The sequence below is a fragment of the Oncorhynchus nerka genome, linkage group LG2 (assembly GCF_034236695.1).
Source record: "Oncorhynchus nerka isolate Pitt River linkage group LG2, Oner_Uvic_2.0, whole genome shotgun sequence".
NCBI lineage: Eukaryota > Metazoa > Chordata > Actinopteri > Salmoniformes > Salmonidae > Oncorhynchus > Oncorhynchus nerka.
The window spans coordinates 71,041,255-71,048,957 of NC_088397.1; positions in this window are offsets into that span (position 1 = coordinate 71,041,255).

Below are 7,703 nucleotides of genomic sequence, written 5' to 3' on the forward strand. Positions count from 1 at the left end.
CGCGCCGGAGATGCCCAACTCGGAGAGGGTGGAGAGGAGGATCTGATGGTTCACAGTATCGAAGGCAGCCGATAGGTCTAGAAGGATGAGAGCAGAGGAGAGAGAGTTAGCTTTAGCAGTGCGGAGCGCCTCCGTGATACAGAGAAGAGCAGTCTCAGTTGAATGACTAGTCTTGAAACCTGACTGATTTGGATCAAGAAGGTCATTCTGAGAGAGATAGCGGGAGAGCTGGCCAAGGACGGCACGTTCAAGAGTTTTGGAGAGAAAAGAAAGAAGGGATACTGGTCTGTAGTTGTTGACATCGGAGGGATCGAGTGTAGGTTTTTTCAGAAGGGGTGCAACTCTCGCTCTCTTGAAGACGGGAGGGACGTAGCCAGCGGTCAGGGATGAGTTGATGAGCGAGGTGAGGTAAGGGAGAAGGTCACCGGAGATGGTCTGGAGAAGAGAGGAGGGGATAGGGTCAAGCGGGCAGGTTGTTGGGCGGCCGGCCGTCACAAGACGCGAGATGTCATCTGGAGAGAGAGGGGAGAAAGAGGTCAGAGCACAGGGTAGGGCAGTGTGAGCAGAACCAGCGGTGTCGTTTGACTTAGCAAACGAGGATCGGATGTCGTCGACCTTCTTTTCAAAATGGTTGACGAAGTCATCTGCAGAGAGGAGGAGGGGGGGGAGGAGGATTCAAGAGGGAGGAGAAGGTGGCAAAGAGCTTCCTAGGGTTAGAGGCAGATGCTTGGAATTTAGAGTGGTAGAAAGTGGCTTTAGCAGCAGAGACAGAGGAGGAAAATGTAGAGAGGAGGGAGTGAAAGGATGCCAGGTCCGCAGGGAGGCGAGTTTTCCTCCATTTCCGCTCGGCTGCCCGGAGCCCTGTTCTGTGAGCTCGCAATGAGTCGTCGAGCCACGGAGCGGGAGGGGGAGGACCGAGCCGGCCTGGAGGATAGGGGACATAGAGAGTCAAAGGATGCAGAAAGGGAGGAGAGGAGGGTTGAGGAGGCAGAATCAGGAGATAGGTTGGAGAAGGTTTGAGCAGAGGGAAGAGATGATAGGATGGAAGAGGAGAGAGTAGCGGGGGAGAGAGCGAAGGTTGGGACGGCGCGATACCATCCGAGTAGGGGCAGTGTGGGAAGTGTTGGATGAGAGCGAGAGGGAAAAGGATACAAGGTAGTGGTCGGAGACTTGGAGGGGAGTTGCAATGAGGTTAGTGGAGGAACAGCATCTAGTAAAGATGAGGTCGGCGTATTGCCTGCCTTGTGAGTAGGGGGGAAGGTGAGAGGGTGAGGTCAAAGAGGAGAGGAGTGGAAAGAAGGAGGCAGAGAGGAATGAGTCAAAGGTAGACGTGGGGAGGTTAAAGTCGCCCAGAACTGTGAGAGGTGAGCCGTCCTCAGGAAAGGAGCTTATCAAGGCATCAAGCTCATTGATGAACTCTCCGAGGGAACCTGGAGGGCGATAAATGATAAGGATGTTAAGCTTGAAAGGGCTGGTAACTGTGACAGCATGGAATTCAAAGGAGGCGATAGACAGATGGGTAAGGGGAGAGAGAGAGAATGACCACTTGGGAGAGATGAGGATCCCGGTGCCACCACCCCGCTGACCAGAAGCTCTCGGGGTGTGCGAGAGCACGTGGGCGGACGAAGAGAGAGCAGTAGGAGTAGCGGTGTTGTCTGTGGTGATCCATGTTTCCGTCAGAGCCAAGAAGTCGAGGGACTGGAGGGAGGCATAGGCTGAGATGAACTCTGCCTTGTTGGCCGCAGATCGGCAGTTCCAGAGGCTACCGAGACCTGAACTCCACGTGGGTCGTGCGCGCTGGGACCACCAGATTAGGTGGCTGCGGCCATGCGGTGTGAAGCGTTTGTATGGTCTGTGCAGAGAGGAGAGAACAGGGATAGACAGACACATAGTTGACAGGCTAGAGAAGAGGCTACGCTAATGCAGAGGAGATTGGAATGACAAGTGGACTACACGTCTCGAATGTTCAGAAAGTTAAGCTTACGTAGCAAGAATCTAATTGACTAAAATGATTAAAATGATAGAGTACTGCTGGGGTAGGCTAGCTGCGTTGTTGACACTACCCTAATCAAGTCGCATACCGTTGAGTGTGAAGTTTCTACAATGCTGCTTTTCGGGAGCTAGCTGGCTAGCTAGCAGTGTTGGTTACGTTACGTTGCGTTAGGAGAACGACAATAGCTGGCTAGCTAACCTAGAAAATCGCTCTAGACTACACAATTATCTTTGAAACAAAGACGGCTATGTAGCTAGCTATGTAGCTAGCTACGATCAAACAAATCACACCGTTGGGACTGTAATGAAATGAAATGAAAAAGTGATACTACCTGTGGAGCGACGCGAATGCGACCGGAATGCGAAAGTTCTATTCAGTAGACGTTGGCTGGCTATTGGCTAGCTAGGAGTGTCTCCTACGTTAAGGACGACAAAATAGCTGGCTAGCTAACCTCGGTGAATTAAGATAATCACTCTAAGACTACACACTCTAAACTACACAATTATCTTGGATACGAAGACAGCAAAGACAACTATGTAGCTATCTAATACTACACTAATCAAGTCGTTCGGTTGAGTGTGATAGTTACTACAGTGCTACGGTAGCCGGTGAACGTATGCTAGCTGGCTAGCTGCTAGGCAGATAGGAGGGCGACGAAATACGATAATAACGCAATTATCACCCTAAGACTCCACACTCTAAGCTACACAATTATCTTGGATACGAAGACAGCAAAGACAACTATGTAGCTAGCTATGTAGCTAGCTAACACTACACTAATCAAGTCGTTCAGTTGAGTGTGATAGTTACTACAGTGCTACGGTAGCCGGTGAACGTATGCTAGCTGGCTAGCTGCTAGGCAGATAGGAGGGCTTACGAAATACGATAATAACGCAATTATCACCCTAAGACTCCACACTCTAAGCTACACAATTATCTTGGATACGAAGACAGCAAAGACAACTATGTAGCTAGCTATGTAGCTAGCTAACACTACACTAATCAAGTCGTTCAGTTGAGTGTGATAGTTACTACAGTGCTACGGTAGACGGTGAACGTGTTGGACAGATAGGAGACGACGAAATACGATAATTACGCAATTATCTTTGATACAACGACGACTATGTAGCTAGCTAAGAAGAAATTGCTAAGATTAGACAAATCAGACCGTTGTACTATAATGAAATGTAATGAAAAAGTTATACAACCTGCAGACCGAAGCGCGGATGCGACCAGATCGCTCCAACCCGGAACACACAATGTAGATTGATGGTGAGCCCTACCAATGTAGATTGATGGTGAGCCCTGCCTATGTAGATTGATGGTGAGCCCTGGATGCAGCCTCCTTGCACGTGCTAATAAGTAAGTGCTAATATTAATATGCTTTTGTACCTGATATAATAAATGTAATATATTAAGTGAGGTTGGCCTTGGGATATTTATGACAAATTGAATTAGAGTGTGACAAAACTCAAGGCACATTTTTTCTTAAGAAACATTGTTGATGTTGTCCTATATTTATATTGTATTTTTGTTTTTTTGTATTTATATTGTTTTTATTTTTTTAATCCCAGGCCCCGTCCCCACAGGAGGCCTTTTGCCTTTTGGTAGGTCGTCATTGTAAATATGAATTTGTTCTTAACCGACTTGCCTACTTAAATAAAGGTTAAATAAAAATGTAAATAAATGTTGGCTTGTTGTTTTAGCAGTGTCCCCAATTAGGCCCATTCTCATGACTCAAGATTGTTTCGGTCACGACTTCCGCCAAAGTTAATGCACCTTCTATGGAGTCAGCAGCTGCACACAGCCCTCCTCTACCTATGGAGGAGCGCGTACAGCAGCACGCGACTATGTTGCAAAGTCTCGGCACAGCCATGGATCGCGTGCTGCAAACCATGGAGCAATGGGAGAGAGGAGGTTTTCCAGCAACCCCATCATCATCACCACAGCTCCCACAACAACCCACACCGCTGTCCACCCCTCCTTCACCTGGATCCAGTGGGATTTGGCTCGTGCTCCCGAGGGTATTAGATGGAATGGCTGCCATGTGCCAGGGGTTCCTACTCTAGCTGGGGCTCTACCTGGCAACTGTTCACCCAGCTCCTTCAGGGGACGCGAGAGTGTAAACGCCCTCATCTCCTGTCTGACTGGTAGAGCACTCGAATGGACCAATGCAGTCTGGGGAAGGGAAGGACCGACGTTGGACAATTATGAGGATTTTACCTGCCGCTTCCGGGCAGTTTTCGATCATCCAACTGAAGGGAGAGCTGCAGGGGAACGCTTGTATCATCTCAGACAGGGGATGCACAAGCACAAGACTTCGCTCTGGACTTTCGAACTCTGGCCGTGGCCCTGATTGACCACTACAGGTGTGGTCTACGCGAGGACGTTTGTAGGGAGCTAGCCTGCAGGGACACCACCCTTACCTTTGACCAGCTGGTGGACCTATCCATCAGGCTGGATAACCTGTTGGCCTCCCGCTGACGTCCGGATCAGTTCTATCCCCCAGCACCTCAGATCCGACACCGATGGAGCTAGGAGGTGCTGCTATGAGGGGGACCGGAGGGGAGGTAATTCCCTGCACCACCTGTGGCTGCATAGGGCACACTGCTGGACGGTGCTGGGGAGGTTCTCCAGGGAGTCGAGGCAGCAGGCAGGGCACTGGTGGATCATCCCAGGTGAGTAGGCACCCGACTCACCCAGAGCTCCCTGTTGCGCACATGTGTGTATGTATAGAATTTCCTGAGTTTTCCCCACATTACCAGCATAAGGCGCAAGTAGATTCAGGTGCAGCTGGGAACTTTATTGACCGTTCATTTGCAATTAGATTAGGGAACCCTATTGTTCCTGTTGATGTGCCCTTCCCTGTACAGGCCTTAGATAGACGTCCTTTAGGGTCGGGACTGATCAGGGAGGTCACAGCTCCACTATGTATGATAATGCAGGGGGATCATAAGGAGAGAATTAGTCTCTTTCTGATCGATTCACCTGCGTTTCCTGTAGTGTTGGGGCGTCCCTGGTTGGCCGATCATGACCCCACTATTTTGTGGAAACGGGGCTCTCAAGGGATGGTCACGTCAAGCTCAGGGAGGTGTGTAGGTGTTTCCATAGGTGCAACTACAGTGGAGAGTCCAAACCAGGTCTCCACCATGCACATCCCCCCTGAATATGCCGATTTGGCTCACGCCTTCTGTAAAAAGAAGGCGACTCAATTACCATCCCATCGACGGGGGTCGACTGGTCGACTGTTGGAGCATGACCTGTACGTCAAGGCTGAGAAATGTCTGTTCTTCCAACAGTCCGTCTCCTTCCTAAGGGTACCGCCTGTCCATGACAGGGGTGGAGATGGAGAAGGACTGTATTTCAGCCGAGTGTAATTGGCCGACTCCAACCACGGTTTTTAGGGTTTTCCAACTACTACCGGAGGTTTATCCGGGGCTTTGGTCAGGTAGCGGCTCCCATTACCTCTTTGCTAAAGGGGGGACCTGTGCGACTGCAGTGGTCAGCTGGGGCGGACAGGGCTTTTTTGTCACCTGAAGTTTCTGTTTACCTCTGCTCCCGTACTGGCTCATCCTGATCCCTCTTTGGCATTTATAGTAGAGGTGGACGCGTCCGAGGCTGGGATAGGAGCTGTGCTGTCTCAGCGCTCGGGTACGCCACCAAAACTCTGCCCCTGTGCTTTTTTTCGAAGAAGCTCAGCCCGGCGGAGCGAAACTATGATGTGGGTGATCGGGAGCTGTTGGCTGTTGTCAAGGCTCTGAAGGCGTGGAGGCATTGGCTTGAGGGGGCTAAAACACCCTTTCCTCATTTGGAATGACCACCGCAATCTGGAGTACATCCGGGAAGCGAGGAGACAGAACCCTCGCAAGGCGAGGTGGGCCATGTTTTTCACCCGTTTTGTTTTCACCCTTTCCTACAGACCAGGTTCCCAGAACGTGAAGGCAGACGCACTGTCCCGGATGTATGACACAGAGGAGCGGTCCACGGATCCCACTCCCATACTTCCGACTTCTTGCCTGGTGGCACCGGTGGTATGGGAGATGGACGCGGACATCGAGCGGCGTTACGTACAGAGCCCACTCCCACCCAGTGTCCAGTCTGTACGTTCCTTCTGATGTCCGCGATCATTTGATCTGTTGGGCTCACACGTCACCCTCCTCTGGTCATCCTGGCATCGGTCGGACAGTGCGCTGTCTTAGTGGGAAGTACTGGTGGCCCACTTTAGCTAAGGGCGTGAGGGTTTATGTTTCCTCCTGCTCGGTGTGCGCTCAGTGCAAGGCACCTAGACACCTGCCCAGAGGGAAATTATAACCCCTACCCGTTCCACAACGGCCGTGGTCACACCTATCGTGGATTTCGTGACTTCCTCCGTCCTTTGCCCGGTCTCCCTACGGCTCTACAGTCTGCGGAGGCCCTTTTCACCCACGTCTTTCGGCACTACCGGGTGCCGGAAGTTGATCGTTTCTGATCGGGGTCCTCAGTTCACATCTTGGGGTCTGGAGGGCGTTTATGGAACACCTGGGGGTCTTGGTCAGCCTCACCTCAGGTTTTCACCCCGAGAGTAACAGGCAGGTGGAGAGAGTTAACCAGGATGTGGGTAGGTTTCTGCGGTCCTATTGCCAGGACCTGCTGGGGGAGTGGGCAGAGAATGGGCAGAGATGGCCCAAAACTCCCTCTGCCACTCCTCCATCTCCTTTTCAATGTGTACTAGATTATCAGCCGGTCCTGGCACCGTTCCATCAGAGCCAGATTGAGGCACCTGCGGTGAGCGAATGGTTTCGGCGCTCGGAAGAAACATGGGACGCTGCGCATGTGCGCCTGCAACGGGCCATCAGGCGGCAGAAGGCGAGCGCCGACCGCCACCGGGTCTGGCTCTCGACCCGAAACCTACCCCTTTGCCTGCCCTGCCGGAAGCTGGGTCCGCGGTTTGTGGGGCCATTTAAAGTCCTGAGGAGACTGAACGAGGTTTGTTACAGATTACAGCTCCCTCCTGATTACCGTATTAACCCCTCGTTCCATGTGTCTCTCCTCAGGCCGGTGGTGGCTGGTCCGCTCCAGTAGTCTGAGGTGCAGGAGGTTCCTCCACCCCCTCTGGACATCGAGGTGGCCCCGGCATATACTGTGCGAGCCATCATGGACTCAAGGCGTCGGGCGAGGGGTCTTCAGTACCTCGTGGAGTGGGAGGGGTACGGTTCGGAGGAGAGATGCTGGGTGCCGGTAGAGGACATCCTGGACCCTTCCTTACTGCAGGAATTTCACCGTCTCCACCCGGATCGTCCTGCACCTCGTCCTCCGGTTCGTCCCAGAGGCCGGTGTCGGCGCGCGGCTCCACGACTTCCGCTGAAGTTGGTGCCTCTCCTTGTTCGGGCGGCGGTCGACGTTACCGGCTTTCTAGCCACCACCGTTCTACAATTATTTTTCCATTTGTTTTGTCTGTATTGTACACACCTGGTTCCCATTACGTTTGTTATTTATTATTATTATTTCCCTATTTAACCCTCTGGAGCCATCATGGTTTTGTGAGTGTTTATTGTTGTCAGTTACCTCGTTTATGTGATTCTGGATTTTAGTTCTCCTTGATGGAAGATTATTTTTGAGTAAAGTTACTATTATTACTCATCTTTGTGTCCTGCGCCTGACTCCGCGTTACCCACATCACCTAGACTGACAGTTTCAGAAACACAATTTGATTTACTGGAGATCAGCATTT